Genomic DNA, 22,252 nt, shown 5'->3' with positions numbered 1-22,252 from the left:
GAGAGGCCCCCGCAGCTCTGTGCTGGCGCTTTGAAGCAGCTCAGCTCAGCCCTGGCTTCAGCTCGGTTTCAAGGCGCTTCAACCCATTGTAGGCCGAGCAGAGACCTGCCAAAGACAGAGCTGAGGAGCGCTGCACCGACCCCATAACAACCGGGCCATTAACTTAGGAGTACCAGTACTCAAGTGCCGGTACTCTGTAGCGGCGAGTACCTACCTGCCCATTTAAAGCACTGGTTATAGTGGGTGCTGCACAGTGGACACAAGGGGGCGCCTGTTTGTTTGTTTAACAAGCTGGAGGCAGAGGAAACTGAAAGCTCCGGTCCTGGGATCAGCCTCATCCGTGGCTGCACCCCTGCGAGCTGGACCACAAAGGATGCTTCAGCCATTAAATGAAGTGAGATGAGGGAAGTTGTTTTCCATATCCCAGGTCTGGCAGCCGGTGATGTCTGGAGCTGCCTTGGCCCAGTGGCAAAGAATACAGAGCGCCAGGGGAGCTGTAAAGTGTTTGGGGAGAATTGTGGAGGGCACCGGGTGAGGCCAAGTTCAACAAGCACTGCAGAGACAGACAGGGTTGGATTGGGATTGAAAATCGGCCACATTTGCATAATCACCCCTCAGTCAAATCACTGATTTGGCTTAATCTTATAAAAACAAATTTAGGATGGGGAGAGGTGGGGTAGTTAGTTCACAATGGTGAAAGAGGTGAGGCCGCTCCTCCTCAGGCCCCCTGCCCCCCCTCGGTGTGTGCACACATGAATGGGCCGCCAGCGAGACAAAGGCTGCTGCAGCGCCCACCTGCCCCCAGAGAGGCCACTCAGACCCCCCCCCCCTGGGCAGCTGAGACAGTGCCCACCTGCCCCCGGAGAGGCCTCTCAGACCCCCCCTGGGCAGCTGAGACAGCGCCCACCTGCCCCCAGAGAGGCCACTCAGACCCCCCTGGGCAGCTGAGACAGTGCCCACCTGCCCCCGGAGAGGCCTCTCAGACCCCCCCTGGGCAGCTGAGACAGCGCCCACCTGCCCCCAGAGAGGCCACTCAGACCCCCCTGGGCAGCTGAGACAGTGCCCACCTGCCCCCAGAGAGGCCACTCAGACCCCCCTGGGCAGCTGAGACAGCGCCCACCTACCCCCAGAGAGGCCACTCAGACCCCCCTGGGCAGCTGAGACAGCGCCCACCTGCCCCCAGAGAGGCCACTCAGACCCCCCCTGGCAGCTGAGACAGCGCCCACCTGCCCCCAGAGAGGCCACTCAGGCCCCCCTGGCAGCTGAGACAGCGCCCACCTGCCCCCAGAGAGGCCACTCAGACCCCCCCTGGCAGCTGAGATAGCGCCCACCTGCCCCCCAGAGAGGCCACTCAGACCCCCCCCCGGCAGCTGAGACAGCGCCCACCTGCCCCCAGAGATGCCACTCAGACCCCCCTGGGCAGCTGAGACAGCGCCCACCTGCCCCCAGAGAGGCCACTCAGACCCCCCCTGGCAGCTGAGATAGCGCCCACCTGCCCCCCAGAGAGGCCACTCAGACCCCCCCTGGCAGCTGAGACAGCGCCCACCTGCCCCCAGAGAGGCCACTCAGACCCCCCTGGCAGCTGAGACAGCCCCCACTTGCCCCCAGAGAGGCCACTCAGACCCCCCTGGGCAGCTGAGACCACGCCCACCAGCCCCTAGAGAGGCCACTCAGACCCCCCTGGCAGCTAAGACAGCGCCCACCTGCCCCCAGAGAGGCCTCTCAGAACCCCCCTGGCACCTGAGAAAGCGCCCACCTGCCCCCAGAGAGGCCACTCAGACCCCCTGGGAAGCTGAGACAGCACCCACCGGCCCCCAGAGAGGCCACTCAGACCGCCCCTGGCAGCTGAGACAGCGCCTACCGGCCCCCAGAGAGGCCACTCAGACCCCCCCCTGGGCAGCTGAGACAGAGCCCACCTGCCCCTAGAGAGGCCACTCAGACGACCGAGAGGCCACTCAGACCTCCCCCCCCCCCCCCCCCCCCCCCCGGCAGCTGAGACAGCGCCCACCTGCCCCCAGGGAGGCCACTGAGACCCCCCCTGGCAGCTGAGACAGCGCCCACCTGCCCCCAGAGAGGCCACTCATACCCCCCTGGGCAGCTGAGACAACGCCCACCTGCCCCCCAGAGCTGCGAGACGAGGAGAGACAGACGCTAGAAGAGAATGAGACAGTCACTGCTGGAAGAGGACACGAGAGACAGACAGGGCAGCGGGGGCAGAGTAGGAGGCCCGGGAAGAGCCAGACGGCAGCACTCAGGGCGCTATAGTGAGGCGCTAAGGATGAAAGGCCGAGACAAGGAGGGGAGGTCTGAAGACCAAAGAGAAAGACAGGGCTCACAAAACCAGACTTTGAAGCTCAAAGAGCTGCCTGTCCCGGGGTGCCCTGTCCCTCCCCACCCCTCGCCTGGAGGTAGAGACAAGGAATGAGGTGAAGAGAGGTCACAGGGCATGGGTGCTCCAGCGGGGCCTCTCACCTGGCGGCGGAGTCCGGCTTCAAAACCCGTCCGACCGGGGGAGCTTGTCTAACCTGCGCGGCTCCCTCCGCCCCCGCCCCCCTCCACCCCTGCAGCTCCCTCCCCTCTCCCGCCTCCCGCCTTTCTGGGCTCCTCTCACCTCCTCCCGTCCAAAATCGACGCAGAAGAATGCCTTTCCGCATTGCTAGAGTTCCGCCTAGAGTCCCACAGCGCCGAGAGGCCTCTGATGTTCTTCTAGGCGCTGTACCCCCTGGAATCCTGCTCGCCCGTGATCCTGAGGAAGCAGGAGGCGGAACGCAAGACTACTGCCGTAAGTGTGACCTTTCCACTTCCTGTATGTTAATGTGAAGGATGTTGTGTAGCGCTGAATTCTGCCAATGCTGCTTCTGGGCGCCTGTGAAAGGGATGCAGCATGTCCTCCAACAAGGCCTCCCGCGCATGTCCTTCTTGAAACGCAGCGGATAGTGCTTTCATGCTAGGGAAGGCGCTGTATTCTTTGCTAGATTATGAGCGATGGATTCTTCTAGAGCAGAGGTCTTCAAACTTTTTGATGCCGAGACCCCCTTGTAAAACCTTTTTAGGGGTAAGGACCCCCTTCCGACAAAAGTGTCTAGAAACTGGTACTCCTCATCATCATCTTTTGACAACCATAAATGCGCCTGTTAGACCTCATCACATCCATCATTCATCCACCCACACTTTCACACATCCATTCATCCTTTCATCCTTCCTTCCATCCATCCATCCTTCATCCATCCACCCTTTCATCTTTCCATCCATACATCCATCCTTTACCCATCCACCCTTCCATCCATCCACCCATCATCCATCCACCCACCTTTTCACACATCCATTCATCCTTTCATCCTTCCTTCCATCCATCCATCCTTCATCCATCCACCCTTTCATCTTTCCATCCATACATCCATCCTTCACCCTTCCACCCTTTCATCCATACATCCACCCACCCACCCTTTCATCAATCCATCATTCATCACCCCCACCTTTTCACACATCCATCTATGCATCATTCATCCATACAACCTTTTATCCATCCATACATCCATCCTTCATCCATCCACCCTTTCATCCATCCATCCACCCTTTCATCCATCCATCCATCCATCCCATCATTCATCCCCCCACCTTTTCACACATCCATCCATGCATCATTCATCCATGCAACCTTTTATCCATCCATACATCCATCCTTCATCCATCCTCCCTTTCATCCTTCCATCCATCCACCCTTTCATCCGTTCACCCACCCTTTCATCCATTCATCCACCCATTCGTCCTTCATCCGTCCACTCTTTCAATCTTCCATCCATACATCCATCCTTCATCCATCCACCCTTTCATCCATCCATTCACCCATCATTCATCCACCCATCTTTTCACACATCCATCCATCATTCATCCATGCAACCTTTTATCCATCCCTACATCCTCCATCCATCTACCCTTTCATCCTTTCATCCATCCACCCTTTCATCCATCCATCCTTTCATCGATCCATCCACCCTTTCATCCATTCATCCATTCATCCTTTCATCGATCCATCCACCCTTTCATCGATCCATCCACCCTTTCATCCATTCATCATTCATCCACCCACCTTTTCACACATCCATTCATCCTTACATCCATCCACCCATCCATCCACCCACCTTTTCTGTGCCTCTCTCATGGGGGGGGGTCAGTATCTCTCTGCGTCTTCTTCCTTCTTTCCCGATCATGGGAGGGCATCTCTGTGCCTCCCTGCTGGGGGCGGGGGACGTGTCACGGGACCCACAGCTCCAGGCGCGCAATATCCATTGACCTCAAAGGGCTACACCCGTGGTTCCCAAACAGTTTGAACTCATGGCTCCCTTGACCTATTAGTCGTTGACCGTGGCTCCTCATTATGTTACTTTATTATGTTGGTTGGGGGAGGTGCAATTTCGGCCTCAGGAGTACTTCCATTTTTTCTCCCTGAAAATGATTGGGATGAAGCAGATGAAGGAATTATAATCATATACAGCCTGAAAGCATGGAAACACGCCCATTAACCTTGAATTGCGCCCACAAACCTAAGTCCACGCCCACAGGGAAATAGCCTCTAGTCTTGTACAGGTCCAGCCCACAGGCCAAAGAAATAGAAGCCACCAGCGCCCCATTCTGTGGCTCGTCGCATAGCCATCCACCTAGGTCATGGAGTGTTCTAGATCTGTTTGTGTTGCCTGCATTTCTGTGACCAAGCAGTGTAATATATACATGCAAGAAGTATTTCTCTGGGAGAACCTGTACATCTGGGATTGCTGCAAGGAGGTATACGTGTGCAGTTTAACATGCACAGATTTTACTGCAACCAAAGTAGCAATGGTAATTTAATCTTTAGTCTGCAAAAACCCTGAATGCATGTGTGCATTTATTCAACACCTGGACTACTGTTCGTGTCATGCTCATCACATTGTGAGGCTCATCAACGAAGCACTGGAAAAAATGTCTCCATCTTCGATCACATCAGTTTTAGGAAACGCAAGTACCAAACATAAGTATTTATGTCTTCTAAGAAAGCCAATGTTATGTGTATGGTACATAGAGTTTGCCTTTTGGAGGTTTCTGTCCCCTGCTAATAAAGGCAAGTGTCAAAGTCAAAGTCAAAGTTTATTATGTTTTGGCTCTCAGTGAGGGCCACATAAAATAAAACACACAGTATACATCACATAAAGGAAACAACAAAGTAGAACCATACAGTCTAGAAAAAGCGATGTGGCACATACAATCATTAGTCTAGCAATCCCCAGCAATTCCCCGTGCATTATTAATAAATATCTAAAAAACTTTTAAAAAAGTTAAAAATTCTGTAGCAAAACATTTCATTAGGTGGGCTATAAAGTGCATGGAGAAAAGTATTTACATTTAAAATTCCTAGCTGCAGACAAATTGGTTTTAGCCATTTGAGGCGAAAAGGACGCAATACCTTGCATACAAACAAAACATGATTACGATTCTGTACACCATTATGACAGAAATTACATACGGGAGACACACCGTACCATTTTGCGTGAAGAGAATTTAAAGGAAGCAGATCTTGTCTCAATAAAAACCATAACCTTCTGATTCTGTGAGGGATGTTCCAGATGAGATATTGTTGGGGCTGTTTAAACAAGTATGTATTTAACAGAGATTGTCTATCTTTTTTCCTTGATTGGGCTATCCTATCTAGTTTGTAACATAGTTCCCAGGATGCATTTTTTAATTTCATCTTAAGTTCAACAGGGTCTAATAAGAACAAGATGTTTGCATCCAACTCTAGTAGACCAACAGCCATTCTAAAGTTTTTTACCAATAAAGAGAAGTCGTTGAGATCCCCCAAAAGTTCTCTTTTAATCGCTTCTCTGAGGGAACCATTTTTTCCTCTAACCAGACAGGCTACCCATCTTACAAGGGCAATCAACCCCTGCACCCAACCACTTCTCAAACCAAATTCTAGCCTGCATGAACTGTCAGAGCAGGCCGTATTTAGACATGATATTTTCCTTAAGATCTTTCCTTCTGTTTTCGGCACAAATCCCCAGTGTTTTATATCCACTAATTCAATCCCATAAAGGAGAGTGGCAGGTATCTTAGCTTTGAATACATCAAGGAATAATGTGAAGTGTCTCTTCCCTGTAGCATTATACAAAGAGCACAATCCCATCCCATGTGACAATGCTTTACGAGAATTGTGCTCTATGTGGGCAGTCTCACTTATGTTTGCTGTAATTATTTTCCCTAAAAAGGTGTAGGTTTTAACGACCTCTAATTTCTGTCCTCCTAATATCCAGTTGTAGTTTGCAGACCTGCATTTTTTCTTACCGAAAATACACATAATCTTGCTTTTAGTAGCATTAATCTTCATAAAGTGTGTTTCTGCGAAAAGTGTTAATGCATGCAGGCGGTTTGACAGGCCCTTCGGAGTTAGGTCAAGAACAAGTATATCGTCTGCATACATTAGAACAGATATTGGTACTCCCCCGATTTTTGGGGCTAGTCCTCCACTGGATGTTATTTGGGACGGTAGGTCAGCTGTATATAGGGAGAACAGTATAGGGGCTAATATGCATCCTTGTTTTAATCCATTCGGGGAAGGGATTGATTGGGAAAGTCCCCTTTCCCCACCTAGTAACAGCTTGCACCATGTGTTGGTGTGAAGGGACTTTACCAATTCTAGTAAATATGCTGGCATACCCATTGTGGCAAGTTTTTTCCATAACATTGACCGATCTACCTTATCAAACGCGGTTGAAAAATCAATGAATGCCACATATATTCCGCCTCCTCGAACTCGGACATGTTTGTCTACAAGCACCTGTAAGGCAGTTAAATTATCCAGGGTTCCATGCTCTTTACGAAAGCCAGTTTGCTGCATAGGTAAAATATCATTTACATCTATCCATTTCATAATTAATAATAAAACACATTTTGCGAAAATTTTTCCTATTGAATCTAAAAGTGCAATTAAGCGATAATTCTTAGGGTTATCCCGTTCTCCCTTTTTGAATATGGGAATCAGAATACTACCCCTCCAAGAATTGGGGACTAATTTAGTAATAAAACATGTCTGAAACAGTGGGAGTAATATCTTACTCCATAAAGTAACATCCTGCTTTATCATAGTCATGGGCAATTCATCCGGGCCCATGGCTCCGGAAGAGCGCATACTTCTTATCACAGCTGCTATAGATTCTTCAGTAGGAAGATCTATATTATCATCTTTATTCAGGATAAATTCCAAATTATTATCCTCCACTCCATTGGAAGCGTAAAGATTAGAGATAAATGTCATCCATACTTCCTCTGCAATAGAAACTGGAGTAGGAAGAGTTCTCGCTCCGCATCCTTTTCCTATTACAGACCAGAAGTCTCTAGAGTTATTATTGACAGATGCCTCTCTTAACCGTATCCATAGATTGTCTTCTTTTTCTTTCTTTAATTTATTTTTTAATCTGTTCCTTCTTCTTTTGAGTAGGGCTAAGTTTCGTTCGTTTTCTCTAGTTCTGTTTAGGTATTGTTGCCTAACGAGTTTATTTACTTCCTTATTTAAGGATAGCAATAAAGGCGGAGGGCGTGGGAGGTTCTTAGGATTACTATTCTTCTTTGCCATCCTTCTTAGTTTCTGCGATAGTAATTAAAACTGAAGGAGTTCTGAACCTTGCCATTCCTCTAGTTCCAATATGGTTTGGGCAAGAATACTTTGAACGTTCCTTATAGATCTAGAATCCCAGAAACATCTTCCTCCCTTACACTTAATATTAATTCCTGTATTACTCAAAGTCCAGGACTCAGCCGCAGGGGGTTGGAGGGAAATTGTTATATTAATGATTTTATGATCACTCAAGGTAGAGTTAGAAATCACAATATCCTGAATAAAAGAGTACGTCTCATAGTCTGTGATAACATAATCTAAAATAGATTCACCTCTGTATGACCCATGTGTGAACTTAGCTGGGACATCAGAGGGCATTCTGCCATTTACTATAAGCCCCTCTACCAAGCTTATTTCCTCTAATAAGATCTTTCCTCTTTTATTGGTTTTTATTTTATTAGGAAAAACAGATTGAGGTATATTATACGCTTCTTCCTTTGTCTTATTTCTAAATAGCTCTAGGCTTATGTTAGAGACTTTACAGTTCAGGTCACCCATAAGAAGGATATATGGAGGGACAGCCCCCTCTATCAACTGTTTTATGTACAAGAACATTCGCTTTAAGACAGCATTAAACTTATGTTCTGGGGGTATATATGCATTAATAACTACGAGTGACTTTCGAGGACCTTCTAAAGCTAGATTATTAATGGTTATTACTTGAAAAAGTTTGCTAATATCAACGTGATGAGAGAATTGCCATTGGAAAGCATTAGATAAAAAACAGACAATTCCCCCTTTTGCATGACCTCTATTTGATGGAGTAGCGGGGGCCTCAAAAACAAAATAGTCTTTCCCCCCATATTGTATATCTTTACACCATGTTTCTTGGATACACAATATATCAGCATTCAGAGAAAGGAGATAGTTCAGTTTCTCAGGGGAATTGTATAAACCTGCAGCATTCCAGGAGATGATATTAAGTTGTCTGTTAAAGATGCTGAAATAAGCATTTACTCATCGATGTGTTACTCGATAATGCTCCAGGTAGCCAATTCCATTTCTGGGGGTCATGACATTGAGACGAAATCACGTTCTCATTACATGTTGGAATCTTTGAAACCATACGCTTTCCCCTTGATACACAGATTTTTAAATCCTTGTTACAAGCGGACAAGACATTTTGTTTAACACCCAATTTAAATGGTCCTTCTCTACAGCAAATACTAGTAAATGGTAATACATCTATACCTCGACATTGAAAAGCTTCTGCTTGCTGGAGAATGATATTAGCAATTATTTTTGAGCAGAATTTAACCCTTGCTCGTTGACCATTCTCACATGTTACTATTGAAACCAGATCTATGTCACTTGACTGAATTAATTTTAAACTTTCAATATCTTTAAGGCAGCTAAGCAGCCATGACCTATTCAAAGTTAGGTCAAAGTCAAATAATGGCAAAAAGTCCAATGACAGTGTATCTACCCACACCGGAGCAACTTTTGGTGGCACATTAATTGATACCAGTGGTACTTCAGAAGGCAATTGAAAAATAGGGGCAGATGGATTAAGTGTCCGTATTACCGTAGTCTCCTTTCTTATGTTTTCTTCTGCTGATACACGTGGTTCTGACTCGTTAATCTCAGAACTTGGGGCTCTTCCATCACTAATTTTAACAGCAGGAATGTCTTTCACAGTCAAGGTGGAGGCGCAAACCTCTGCCACTTTCATATTGGTATCTAATATGGAGTTTTCTGAGATTTCCAGTTCCTCCAAAGCTTCATTTACATGTTGCTGAAATATAACTTGCCTTTGTCGTCTCCTCGTATACTTGCGAACTGGCTTCCTGTTCTTTCCTTTATATTTTTTACATTTTCCCTTTTTGAATCCCTTAGTATCAGATGTTGATTCATATTCTTTTTTGTCATGACTAAAGATAGGGAATAACGCATTTCCAGTGGTTTGATTGTCCTCTACAGGGCCTTCTTCCTCCTTTGTTTGACTCTTTGATGTAGTATCAGATGTGAGGCGTGAACTTTCGTCCATCACTATAGAGTCTCTTTGTTTTTCATTCAACTTTATTGTGGAGGATGGTATTAAGGTTTCAACATGCTCATGTACTTCTACCTGGAGCGTTGGCCCAACCACAGGAGTTGTTCTTAATATGTTATCGCCTTCCACAGTATTTGGGTTCACAGGAGTTGTTCTTAATATGTTATTGCCTTCCGCAGTATTTGAGGTCACTGGAGTACTGGGCATGACTTTTCCATTCTCCGTATGCTTTGTCACTAGGACTTTCAAAATCTCAGTTACTGAGTCCATAATACAATCAGTACTCACAGCAAATTTTCCTAATAGCAATAATATAGAGGCCAGAAGGTCCTCGAGAGCTATTAAAGAGTCTGAAATCGGTTTTTCATTTTTTGGATATTCGGTCTCTACATAAGCACGAATCCCTGATAGATTGAGATTTGGAGATTTCATCTCACTTTGCATAGAGGGAATGTCGTTGGATGCAATGGATGGAGTACTGCTATATAATGTTAGTCCAGGGGGATGTACTTTGTTGGGAGTTTTGTTCAGTTCGGATTGGTTCCCCTGTCTCTCATCCATGTATCGACCACAGAGTTCTAAATCAATACTGGACAACATAGATAGTTCCACTGCATCCTTCTCCATCTGTCCGACTTTCTCATTTTGCTGTTTTACTTCTAACTTTGATGATATCAACTTAGGGAGCTCACTGTCAGTAGAAGCTGGCATAGTACTTGCCTCCTTAGAGATTGGTAGAAACATGGAAATTGAGTCTTGAGTAAAATCAGACTCAAAAGGAAAGTCTAATTGTGGTAGCGACCCCTCTTCCTTTGGAGGAGATCTTTCCATTTCCTTTTTTGCCGAATTTTCCCAAATTTCCATTAACTGCCTTTGTCCCTTCAATTGCAAGCTATTAGCGTATTTGTTCTGCAAGGGGTTCGATCTTATTAATGCATTTGGCCGCCCTTCAAGCGTTCTTCCAGAACGTAATTTCCTAACTGACATAGTGCACTCTGCAGAAACCTGTCAGTCGTTTTGTGATTAGAATCAAATTTAAGAAATTAAAATCTGGGATAAAAAAAGTTGGAAATGGACTGACTTAAACTATATAAAAGTCAATGCACGTGTTATGCTGTATGTGCCAGGCCCAATGAGCGAATGGTCACCTCGCCAAGTATCCGTCAGCTATATCGACTGATGGTATATTTAAAAATATTTGAAAGAAAGTGGGCCCAGCCCAGCCTACCTCGGCCACTGAGGGCCACAGAGGGCCCGCCCTTTGCCCGGGCTTAGCCCGGCGTCCCGCTCGCGTCCCGCGAGACGGGGGTGACTCCCCTTTTCTGCGCCTCCTGGCGCGAAACTGACGCGGCCGGTGCCGCTAGGGCTGCTGGGAGTAGTAGTCTCCTCGCCCTGCACCGCGCTCCGCTCACCGTCTTCGAAGCTGGTTTTAGGAGCGGGAGGCGGGCGGGTGAAGGCGCCGATCTGTTGGAGGTAAGCAGCAATCCTCAAAGCAGTCCTCAGAGCGTCAGTTCTAAAGATACCCCCTCGACCGGGGTGACTCCGCTTTTCTGCGCCTCCTGGCGCGAAACTGACGCGGCCGGTGCCGCTAGGGCTGCTGGGAGTAGTAGTCTCCTCGCCCTGCACCGCGCTCCGCTCACCGTCTTCGAAGCTGGTTTTAGGAGCGGGAGGCGGGCGGGTGAAGGCGCCGATCTGTTGGAGGTAAGCAGCAATCCTCAAAGCAGTCCTCAGAGCGTCAGTTCTAAAGATACCCCCTCGACCGGGGTGACTCCGCTTTTCTGCGCCTCCTGGCGCGAAACTGACGCGGCCGGTGCCGCTAGGGCTGCTGGGAGTAGTAGTCTCCTCGCCCTGCACCGCGCTCCGCTCACCGTCTTCAAAGCTGGTTTTAGGAGCGGGAGGCGGGCGGGTGAAGGCGCCGATCTGTTGGAGGTAAGCAGCAATCCTCAAAGCAGTCCTCAGAGCGTCAGTTCTAAAGATACCCCCTCGACCGGGGTGACTCCGCTTTTCTGCGCCTCCTGGCGCGAAACTGACGCGGCCGGTGCCGCTAGGGCTGCTGGGAGTAGTAGTCTCCTCGCCCTGCACTGCGCTCCGCTCACCGTCTTCGAAGCTGGTTTTAGGAGCGGGAGGCGGGCGGGTGAAGGCGCCGATCTGTTGGAGGTAAGCAGCAATCCTCAAAGCAGTCCTCAGAGCGTCAGTTCTAAAGATACCCCCTCGACCGGGGTGACTCCGCTTTTCTGCGCCTCCTGGCGCGAAACTGACGCGGCCGGTGCCGCTAGGGCTGCTGGGAGTAGTAGTCTCCTCGCCCTGCACCGCGCTCCGCTCACCGTCTTCGAAGCTGGTTTTAGGAGCGGGAGGCGGGCGGGTGAAGGCGCCGATCTGTTGGAGGTAAGCAGCAATCCTCAAAGCAGTCCTCAGAGCGTCAGTTCTAAAGATACCCCCTCGACCGGGGTGACTCCGCTTTTCTGCGCCTCCTGGCGCGAAACTGACGCGGCCGGTGCCGCTAGGGCTGCTGGGAGTAGTAGTCTCCTCGCCCTGCACCGCGCTCCGCTCACCGTCTTCGAAGCTGGTTTTAGGAGCGGGAGGCGGGCGGGTGAAGGCGCCGATCTGTTGGAGGTAAGCAGCAATCCTCAAAGCAGTCCTCAGAGCGTCAGTTCTAAAGATACCCCCTCGACCGGGGTGACTCCGCTTTTCTGCGCCTCCTGGCGCGAAACTGACGCGGCCGGTGCCGCTAGGGCTGCTGGGAGTAGTAGTCTCCTCGCCCTGCACCGCGCTCCGCTCACCGTCTTCGAAGCTGGTTTTAGGAGCGGGAGGCGGGCGGGTGAAGGCGCCGATCTGTTGGAGGTAAGCAGCAATCCTCAAAGCAGTCCTCAGAGCGTCAGTTCTAAAGATACCCCCTCGACCGGGGTGACTCCGCTTTTCTGCGCCTCCTGGCGCGAAACTGACGCGGCCGGTGCCGCTAGGGCTGCTGGGAGTAGTAGTCTCCTCGCCCTGCACCGCGCTCCGCTCACCGTCTTCGAAGCTGGTTTTAGGAGCGGGAGGCGGGCGGGTGAAGGCGCCGATCTGTTGGAGGTAAGCAGCAATCCTCAAAGCAGTCCTCAGAGCGTCAGTTCTAAAGATAAAGGCAAGTGTATTTATGATTACTGTAATTGAATTCCTAATACATATATGACTGAAATTGGGAATTTTCGTGAAAATCCTTTTTTAAAGGCCCCTTGAGGCAGATTAACACACATTTGTTAGTTTTCTTTTCTTTTAAATGTTTTAATGTTTATTTTAAATGTTGAGCCCGTTTCCATTGTTGCTGTCTGCCTTAGTGGTTGTTGTCTGTCGTCCCAGTAAATAGAGCAGGTAGCTTTTGTCCCCACTACAAGAAACGACAGGTTTCTACAAAAATGCATTTTATTTCAAGTAGCGGATTCAATATTTATGTCTTCTGTACATAGTTGTCAGCTGCTTGGGCCCATCAATCTGGGAGAAGCCCAGCTGATTAGTATGCTCAATTAGCCAGAGCGTGAGCGGTATCTAGTCTGCGCGCATAACGTTTGATGGAGCCTGCCTTGCATGTACATCATTTGCTGCCTTTGGAAAACTTCACTGCAGAAGTTACACACAGGAGCTAGACAACTTGAGCAATGTGCAAATAGCGAGCAGCGAAAGATATCGCACCACCCAACACGACTTTAACGTTTGCTTTGGGAAATCAGCCAAACAAACAGCACAGAACAAAATGCTCCATTTTCTTGCCTGTTATCAAGAATGGCGATATTGTTTGTGAAAAATGAAAGGCCTGTATCTTGGCATCCTAGAACAGCGCTACTCGCTGCAACGACCCCTTCGCTTCAGTCGCCATTCTCGAGGGCGAGGCGAGACACGCCCCCTCGGCTGGCCACGCCCCCCCGCCACGACTACAAATAGCGCGCCCCCAACGCCAGGCGCTGCATTAATGATTGGCTCCTGAGGCGGAAAGCCGGGAGCAGGGACGAAATTTTAAAACTGTATTCTGTGTCTAATTACTGTGCTTTTAAAACCTGATATCCCTTCTTACCTGTATCTTGGCATCCTAGAACAGCGCTACTCGCTGCAACGACCCCTTCGCTTCAGTCGCCATTCTCGAGGGCGAGGCGAGACACGCCCCCTCGGCTGGCCACGCCCCCCCGCCACGACTACAAATAGCGCGCCCCCAACGCCAGGCGCTGCATTAATGATTGGCTCCTGAGGCGGAAAGCCGGGAGCAGGGACGAAATTTTAAAACTGTATTCTGTGTCTAATTACTGTGCTTTTAAAACCTGATATCCCTTCTTACCTGTATCTTGGCATCCTAGAACAGCGCTACTCGCTGCAACGACCCCTTCGCTTCAGTCGCCATTCTCGAGGGCGAGGCGAGACACGCCCCCTCGGCTGGCCACACCCCCCCCAACCTCCTCACCTACCGGTATAAAGCATGTGTTTTGGCAGGAAGCGCAGCGGACGAGCGCAGCGGGCGCGACTTTTGCGCACCGAAGGCGCGCCTAAGGCAAGCCCGTCTGCGCCCGTCCGCGGCCGGACGGGGCTAGGGGCTCGACTCCATGCCAAAACTACATCCTACTCTTCAAAGGATCTTATTGCCCTTCAAGGTCAATGGCTACTTCCAGATTCCACCCGCAGATTGATCTCCTCTCTAGGCCTTGCCCCCACTTCCCCCATAGCCCCTCACTTCCCGCTACCCGCTCCCCCGTCACCCTGCCCCACCCTTCCCCCCGACCCCCCCCCCCCCTTCGCCGGCACTGTCTGTCTTCTTACTCAATACCAGGTCAGCGGTCAAGCACCACCATGAGCTGTTCGTCTTACTCGATACTGAGAAACCTGACCTACTGCTCTTGACCGAAACCTGGTACTGTGACACTTCCCTCCCTGCTCTCCTAGCCACCCTACCCCCCTCTTATGTGGCCCTTCGAGCCGACCGGCCGGCGGGCAAGACTGGTGGTGGGGTTGCCCTGATCGCTCGGTCGGAGTTGAATTTCCAATTACTTCCCTCACCCCCCATTCCCCCTGCTGACTTTCTGGTAGCCCGTTCTCTTTCTTTTTCCCCCCCCATCACCTGTCTATTAATGTACCGGCCCCCTCAGCCCTCGCCTGCATTCTTGCCGGCTTTTCAAGACCTACTGGCCAACTTGGTGGTCAACTACGCTTCGGTCTTGGTGCTAGGGGACTTCAATTATTGGCCCCTAGACCTGCTCGAGTGCTCAGCCTCTAAAGAGTTCACAGACTGCCTCTCAACCCTCAATTTTGTGTCGCACATAGCCGTCCCCACTCACTGCCATGGGCACACATTGGACCAGGTCTGGTCCCTCAATCTCCCTGTGGCCTCGGTCACTGTCTCGCCATGCCCTTGGTCCGACCATGCCCTCATCTCCTTCTCTATTCCCCGTAACGCGATGTCTAAAACTCCGCGTGCCAAAAACACCTGGGCACGGAACTGGAATAGATTAGATTACCCCTCCTTGACCTCCATGCTACGCGACTCTACTCCTATCCTTACTGGCTTAACATCTACCTCTCAAGCCGAAGCCATTAACATCTGGCTGGCGGATGGCTGCGACTCTGTGGCGCCCTTACGCCGCATCTCCATCCGCCGACCTAAGGACTGTAATAGATGGTTCAATGACCACCTAAAAGACCTTAAACTGAGCGCCCGACAAGCTGAAAGGCAATGGAGGAAAAATTACGATCCCCTATTAAAAACCCACTACTTATCAGCACTGGACAAATATAAAACAGCGATCTTGGCTGCTAAGTCCACCTACTTTTCATTTAAAATTACCTCCGCCGAAAACAAACCCAGGGAAATTTTTAGAACAGTGAATGACCTGGCATTCTCAGACCGTACCTCGCCCAATATCCTTCCCTCCCAACTTCTCTGCGACCAGCTCAATACCTATTTCTTGGAGAAAATAGCAACCATTAAGGTCAATATCCCTCCACCCTCCTCTGCCTTCGTCGATCCCGCCCCCCCTCCCCTCCCTTACCTGCTTACTTCTATTCCTCCCCTCACGCAGGACTCCTTCCTGGAGATACTCCCTAAAGTGAAGTCGGGATCTCCCGCGGACGTCTGCCCAGCACGAGTCCTGCAGCAAATCTACTCCAGCTGCCCCGACCCCCCCATTGCCTTCCTCAACAGCTCCCTGGCACAAGGCGTAGTGCCCTATCCACTTAAGGCAGCTACCATAGTGCCCATCCTGAAGAAATCTGGCGCTGACTCCTCTATCTCGGCCAACTATCGCCCTATCTCCTTACTACCCTTCCTGGGCAAGGTGATGGAACGCCATGTCACCGCGGTGCTCAGCGCCCATGTTGAGGCAAATGGGAGTCTGGCCTCCCGCCAAGCTGGGTTTCGTCCCAGGCACTCGACCGAGTCAGTCGTGGTCTCAGTCTTGGACAAACTCAGAAAAGGTATGGACGAAAATAAACACCAGGCACTGGTCCTCCTTGATCTTTCCGCCGCCTTTGACACGGTGGACCACACCATCCTACTCACCCGTGTCAAGGCGGCTGGCATCGGGGGATCAGCTCTGATCTGGCTCTCCTCCTTTCTGAGGGAACGCACTCAGGCGGTCCGACTAGGCGACTTCACGGCTACTCCCCTCCCTGTCACTTGCGGTCTTCCCCAGGGTTCCTCGCTTTCCCCTTTACTTTTCAACCTTTATATCTTTCCTCTCATCTTTGCACTACAGCAGCTGGAGGTCACAGTCTATAACTACGCGGATGACCTCCAGCTCATCTTTGATCTATCCCCTTCTCCTCTTTCGGTCTCCAATTTCCAGTCAACTATGACATTCATCAGGGACTGGATGAACCACAACCACCTTAAACTGAACCCGGATAAAACCGAGCTGGTTCTCACCGGTGGTTCATCCAGTCCCTGGAACTCTCTCTTCTGGCCCCCTTCTCTTGGCTCTGCACCGACCCCCTCCACCACGGTCAAAACACTTGGGGTCAAAATTAACAGCCAACTCACTCTTCATTCACAAATTAGCTCTGTGGTGTCCTCTTGTTTCCTTTCTCTCCGCACTATCCGCACTGTTTCCCGCTTCTTTTCCCCCCAGGCACTCAGGATCATCATGGCCGCACTTGTAATATCCAAATTGGACTACGCAAACGCTCTTTACCACGGCATCCCTGCTTACAGTTTGCGTAGACTCCAGACCGTTCAGAATCAAGCGGCCCGGCTTGTGTACGGCCTCCCTCGATATCACCATTCCATCCCCCTTCTCAGGGAACTCCACTGGCTCCCCATAAAGGAACGGGCTCTATTCAAGATCGGGTGCATGGTTTTCCAGGCCCGTCAGGGCTCTGCCCCTGCCTTCATCTCCTCACTAATCAAGTCCTATGTACCTGCAAGAGAACTTCGGTCTTCCTCCAGGTCCCTCCTCCAGATCCCTGGCTTCACTCGCAAAAAGTGGGGCGGGGCTAATTTCTCCACCCTAGCCCCAACCTTCTGGAACTCACTTCCTGACCACCTCCGCTCTGCTACTCAGTATCTCCCTTTTCGCAGAGAACTGAAAACGTTTCTTTTCAGTCAGGCTTTCCCTACTTAAAAACTCCCTCAATATTTTTTTTCATCTCTCCCTGGTCTCTCTTCATCTCAGTTGCCGATCCCCCCAGCGCCAAGAAACCGCAAGGTGTACGCTGCGCTCTACAAGTATTTTAAATTAGAAATTAGAAAATTCTTAGAAATTACCAAACTGTTCCCAGTATTAGTGGCAACACTCTTTAAACACCGTAAAAAGCCACAGTGTGTTAGTCTCAAAGTGGTTTCACAGTTTTTCAGCCTGGGTAAAAGGCTTCGCTGGCTCCCGATATTCTCAGATTTATCAGCTAACGCTGGTAACAGCTGTAGTGGGCCAGTGGAAAAAGAACCTAACAGTTTGCACCCTAATTAACTTGGTGATTCCCAAATTCTGTGCATGGCGCCCCTGGCTAGATTTGCCCGGCGCACAGATTGGGAACCACTGGGCTACACTACAGCCTGCTCCCCCAGCCCCCCCCCCTCCCTACTTCCCCTCCTCCCCCAGCTCGAAACGGCTTCAGGGACACACACACACAGCCACACCCGAGTACTTGACAGGTCTTATAAAGACCTTTTACTTGTTAATGAGGGTTTGATGTTTTTCACACCTCGGTGTGAATTAGGCCTCCACTGAGCACCCTCGATCAGCCCAAGCCAGGAACTGCACTCTGCCGGAATCTGCGACCCCCTTCCAAGGACTCCACGACCCCCCTGGGGGTCGCGCCCCACAGATTGAAGACCTCTGTTCTAGAGCATGGGTACTCACCAGTGGTCGAAGTGGGGACAAAAAAGTTGGGGAACTGTGGGCGGAGACTCAGGGGGCGTAGGGTGACCATGACAGGCCCGGTTCTAGCGGGTGGGCCGGGTGGGCCAGGCCCACCCAAACAGGAGCCTTGGCCCTCGCAGTGAGGGCTTGAAGGCAGGCGTGCAACGCTCAGGTCGTGTGCGTCTGCCCGGGCCAGACAGCTTCCCGGTGAATACACACACACAGTTTTAGAGATTATGGCAGCGGCGCCCGAGTACTTCGCGGGTCTTTAAAAGACCATTAACATGTTAACGAGGCTTTGTTTATTTTTTCACCCTTTCATCTCCACATGGTAAAGGCGACACATCCTTTCTTAGTTAAGGGTAACCTTTGCCTACTGTTCTGCTGCGTGGATATTTCTATGCAGCGCTGTAGAAAAGAAGTTTGTTTATTTCTATTCACCTTTCCTGACCTCTACACTAGAGGTGTCGCTGCTTGATAATCTAAACATATCCACTCTAAAATAAGTTCGCTCACAGCACAATCGAATACCAACCAAAGTACGAGAAATGCCAACTGTGCAAGGGGGCCAACCCAGCATACCCATGTTTGTCATTACAATGTTGATGGTACATAGAGGCCTCCTTTAACTTGTCTTGGAGAAGCTTAAATATGATATTTTCACGAATGAACATCCCATTATTGCAGTGTATTTATACTCTCGTGCAAAAGCATGTAACATTTTACTCCTAGTCCTCTGATAGTTTAGGTTGTTATAATGAACCCCAGTCACTTCACAGTCGCTTTGTTCAGTCGTTGCCACTTAGCACGTTTTGTGCAGCCCTCTAATTGCCCTTTGGAGATTGCCCCTCCTTTTCATGAACCCTGACTGGATAGAGCATGACATCGGGTGTTTTGATTACTTGTAGTAGTTTTCTTGGTCTGTAGAAATGAGAATCTGGCCTCCTGCACCTGAATTGAAAAATGAGGGTAAAAGGACAACGTATGTTCCCTCTCCTATCTTATGTGCCAGTCTCCGCAACATCAATCAGTGACACTTATATAGCGCGCTACCTACCCGTAGGGTCTCAAGGCGCTGGGGGGGGGGGGTGCCGCTACTGCTCGAACAGCCAGGTCTTCAGCTTCCTCCTGAAGGAGAGGTGGTCCTGGGTCAGGCGCAGGTGGGTCGGGAGGGAGTTCCAGGTCTTGGCGGCCAGGTAGGAGAAGGACCTTCCTCCTGTAGTTGCTCTTCGGATGCGGGGGACGGCGGCGAGGGCGTGGTTGGCATCGGAGGTGGCGTTTGGGAGCGTAGAAGTTGATTCGGCTGTTGAGGTAGCTCGGGCCTTGGTCGTGTAGGGCTTTGTGTGCGTGGGTGAGGAGGCGGAAGGTGATTCTTTTGTTGACGGGGAGCCAGTGGAGGTCTCTCAGATGTCCGGTGATGTGGCTGGTTCGTGGGATGTCGAGGATGAGTCTGGCTGAGGCGTTCTGGATCCGCTGGAGTCTCTTTTGGAGCTTGGCGGTGGTACCGGCGTAGAGGGCGTTGCCGTAGTCCAGTCGGCTGGTGACGAGGGCCTGGGTGACCGTCTTCCTGGTCTCGGTGGGGATCCACCAGAAGATCTTCCGTAGCATGCGTAGGATGTTGAAGCACGCCGAGGAGACGTTGTTGACTTGCCTGGTCATGGAGAGGGAGGAGTCCAGGATGAAGCCAAGGTTGCGTGCATGGTGTGTCGGTTTGGGTGCGGTGCCCAGGGCGGGAGGCCACCAGGAGTCGTCCCAGGCGGAGGGTGAGGAGCCCAGGATGAGGACCTCCGTCTTGTCGGAGTTCAATTTCAGGCGGCTGGTCGTCATCCACATATCACTCTCACAATAGTTCATGATATGTGGTATAATCTGTCACAGGAGCCCCCCAGGGATTGGCTTGGGGGAAGGGACCTCGGCACTCTGTCCACAAAGAAGACTGACAAAACACTTTGCAGAAGATTCTATGTCAGGACCGGAGGCTTCAGATTATGCTATATCTTCCTTCGCTTTATTAACATAAAGACTCCACAGCAGCTTAGGAAAAGATATAATAAGAACAAAAAATGCTTCAAACATAAAGCATTGACGTAATGTTCAACAAATCAAACAACAACTCCCAAGAGTCTCTTTGCATAACAATAGTCCATAGTCCTTCTACTCTGTCCATCATCACTATATAACCGGACTTCTCATCATCTTCCTCCTCTTTCTTCGCTGCTCCCGCAGCCAGATAAGTGCTTTTCCTATATTTTTCCCTTTTTCAATGTGATTGGTTGTATTGTGTACGATCGTTGGGGGACTCATTGCATGGATTATTCCCTTACAGAGTCCCCGGTTGCGGGAACGTTCTTCGTTCCTACGCAACTTTATTTCCCACTTGTGTGCGGTGTGTACATAGACCGCCAGGGGGCGGCCTGTCGTCTCGCCGACCCTTCGGCGCGCCTCCGCAGTGCCAGGAGCCGCGCCGTGGAGTCTGCTTGCGCAGGAGCCAGCCCTCGCGTACCCCTCTGACACCTGGTGCCCCGGGTCTGTAATTTCCTACTCTTGACGCCCCGTTGGGGTCTGTATAGCGGCTCTGACCGCGTGAATCACCTTCGGGTGTCCTTTGTGCACCTCTTTATCCGAAGTGTGGCCTAGCGCGCTTGAGGGGTGCGACGACCCGGTCCCGGCGAGGAGGGTCTGCGCGCTTGGGGGTTGGTGCAGCCCACCTGCCACGTCAGTTGGCCCAAAACGTGATCGCAGCCGCTTGGCCTGCCCACATTCGAGATCTTTCTCGGTTGCCGCCCTCTTGGGTGCCCCGCATTTGCCCTTGGTTCCGAGATGGAAGGGGAATACGAGGAGGAACCCTGCCCCTATCTGCAGGACGACGAGTTCTACCAGGCTGTGGACAATTCCATCTACCGCTGCGTGACGGAGGTGGTAGGCCCCATGGAAGACCGCCTTTCTGCCCGCATCATGGAAGAGTGCGCAAAGCTGGCAGCGGCGCATGTGCCTCCGTCCCCCGAACTCCCGGGGACGTCCGGCGGGTTGCCACCCGCCCCGAAGAGGCCTTGTAAGGAGGGGCCGTCATCGGAGGCCCAAGGTGTGGACAGGGGCGCTTTTGAGCGTCTTCGAGACACCTTCCTGGCTAAGGCGACAGCGGTGCCCCCTGCGCCCTTGGTGGACCCTAGTGCTTCGGGGGACGTGTCTACGGCCCCCGCCTCCCCAATCTACGACTCTCCGGACTCGGATGACGACGGGGAGTCAACCCGATCTTGGCTTCCGGCGCCCTCTGCCAAGGAGATGCCCCGGGATGAGTCGGGCATGTTGGACCCGGACGAGATAGTCCACCCCCGCTCCGCGGCCTGGGCACCGGGGGAGACGGTGGCGAAATTTGTCGCGGGCAGGCTGCGCAAGCCCCTGGAGAAGGAAGCAAGGGGTTGCCTACGTGGGGAGTGTCCTCGGCCAACTTTGGAAGGGAAAGTGGCCATGACCCCGGAATTGGATCCCAAGATGGCCACCTTCCTGGCAAAGTTTATGAAGGACCCCAGGAAAGGGATTGACCGGTCCTGGCGGGCCTGCCAGGACAAATTGTTAGATGCGGTCGGGCCCGCCACGAAGATCCTCGACATGGCGGAGGAGGCTAGAGCGAATGGCACCGCCATTTCACCGGAGGTGCTCTCGAATTGGGCCCAGAGGGTGATTGTGTTTTTGGGCAACGCCAACTGTGCCCTGTCCACTGAGAGGCGGCGTTCGCTCCTAATCAAGCTGGACCCAAAGTTGGGGGACCTGGCCTCGTCGGAGGCGGGTGCTGTGGCCCAGGGAGGCCTCTTCGGCGAGCCCTTCATCAGGGAGCTGGGCAAGTTTGTGAATACGTTCACGTCGCTGAATAAGGCCCAGTCTAGCACCAAGAGAGTGTTCCACCAGCGTTTCTCTGGAGGGGCCGGTCGCGGTAGGGGCCGCGCGATCGGCCGTGGTCAGCAGACCAACAACAAAGGACAAGGCTCCGGAAGAGGTCAATACCAGACCTCTGCCAACTATACCAACTTCTACCTCACCAGGGGACAGCGCTTCGGTGGCAGAGGGTTCAAGAAGAACTCCGGACAAGGCAATGCCCCCGGTAAGTGTACTTTGTTTGGATCAGGTTCCAATTGGGGGGCGGCTGGCAAGCTTTTACGAGGAGTGGGAATTGCTCACTGCCGACGCTTGGGTTTTGCAGACTGTACGAGGTTTCCATTTCGAGTTTTACGACCAGCCCACTCAAGCGAGGCCCCCGCGCCCGATGAGTTTTTCAGAGTCAGACGCGCGATTGATAGACGGGGA

General features: G+C 51.3%; 1 pseudogene across 1 annotated transcript in view; it reads left to right on the top strand.

Annotated features, from left to right (window-relative positions):
* Window positions 1–2,633: 2,633 nt before the first annotated feature.
* The window catches only part of LOC147736812 (uncharacterized), a 116,897-nt pseudogene continuing 97,278 nt past the window's right edge, over window positions 2,634–22,252 (top strand). The window contains exon 1 of the transcript XR_015307582.1: window positions 2,634–2,782. The product of XR_015307582.1 is annotated as an uncharacterized LOC147736812 (transcript). The remainder of the gene's footprint in view (window positions 2,783–22,252) is intronic.

The sequence above is a fragment of the Lissotriton vulgaris genome, chromosome 1_2 (genome assembly GCF_964263255.1).
Source record: "Lissotriton vulgaris chromosome 1_2, aLisVul1.2, whole genome shotgun sequence".
NCBI lineage: Eukaryota > Metazoa > Chordata > Amphibia > Caudata > Salamandridae > Lissotriton > Lissotriton vulgaris.
Note: the sequence above shows the minus strand (reverse complement) of the source record. Positions and strands in the feature narration are given on the sequence as shown.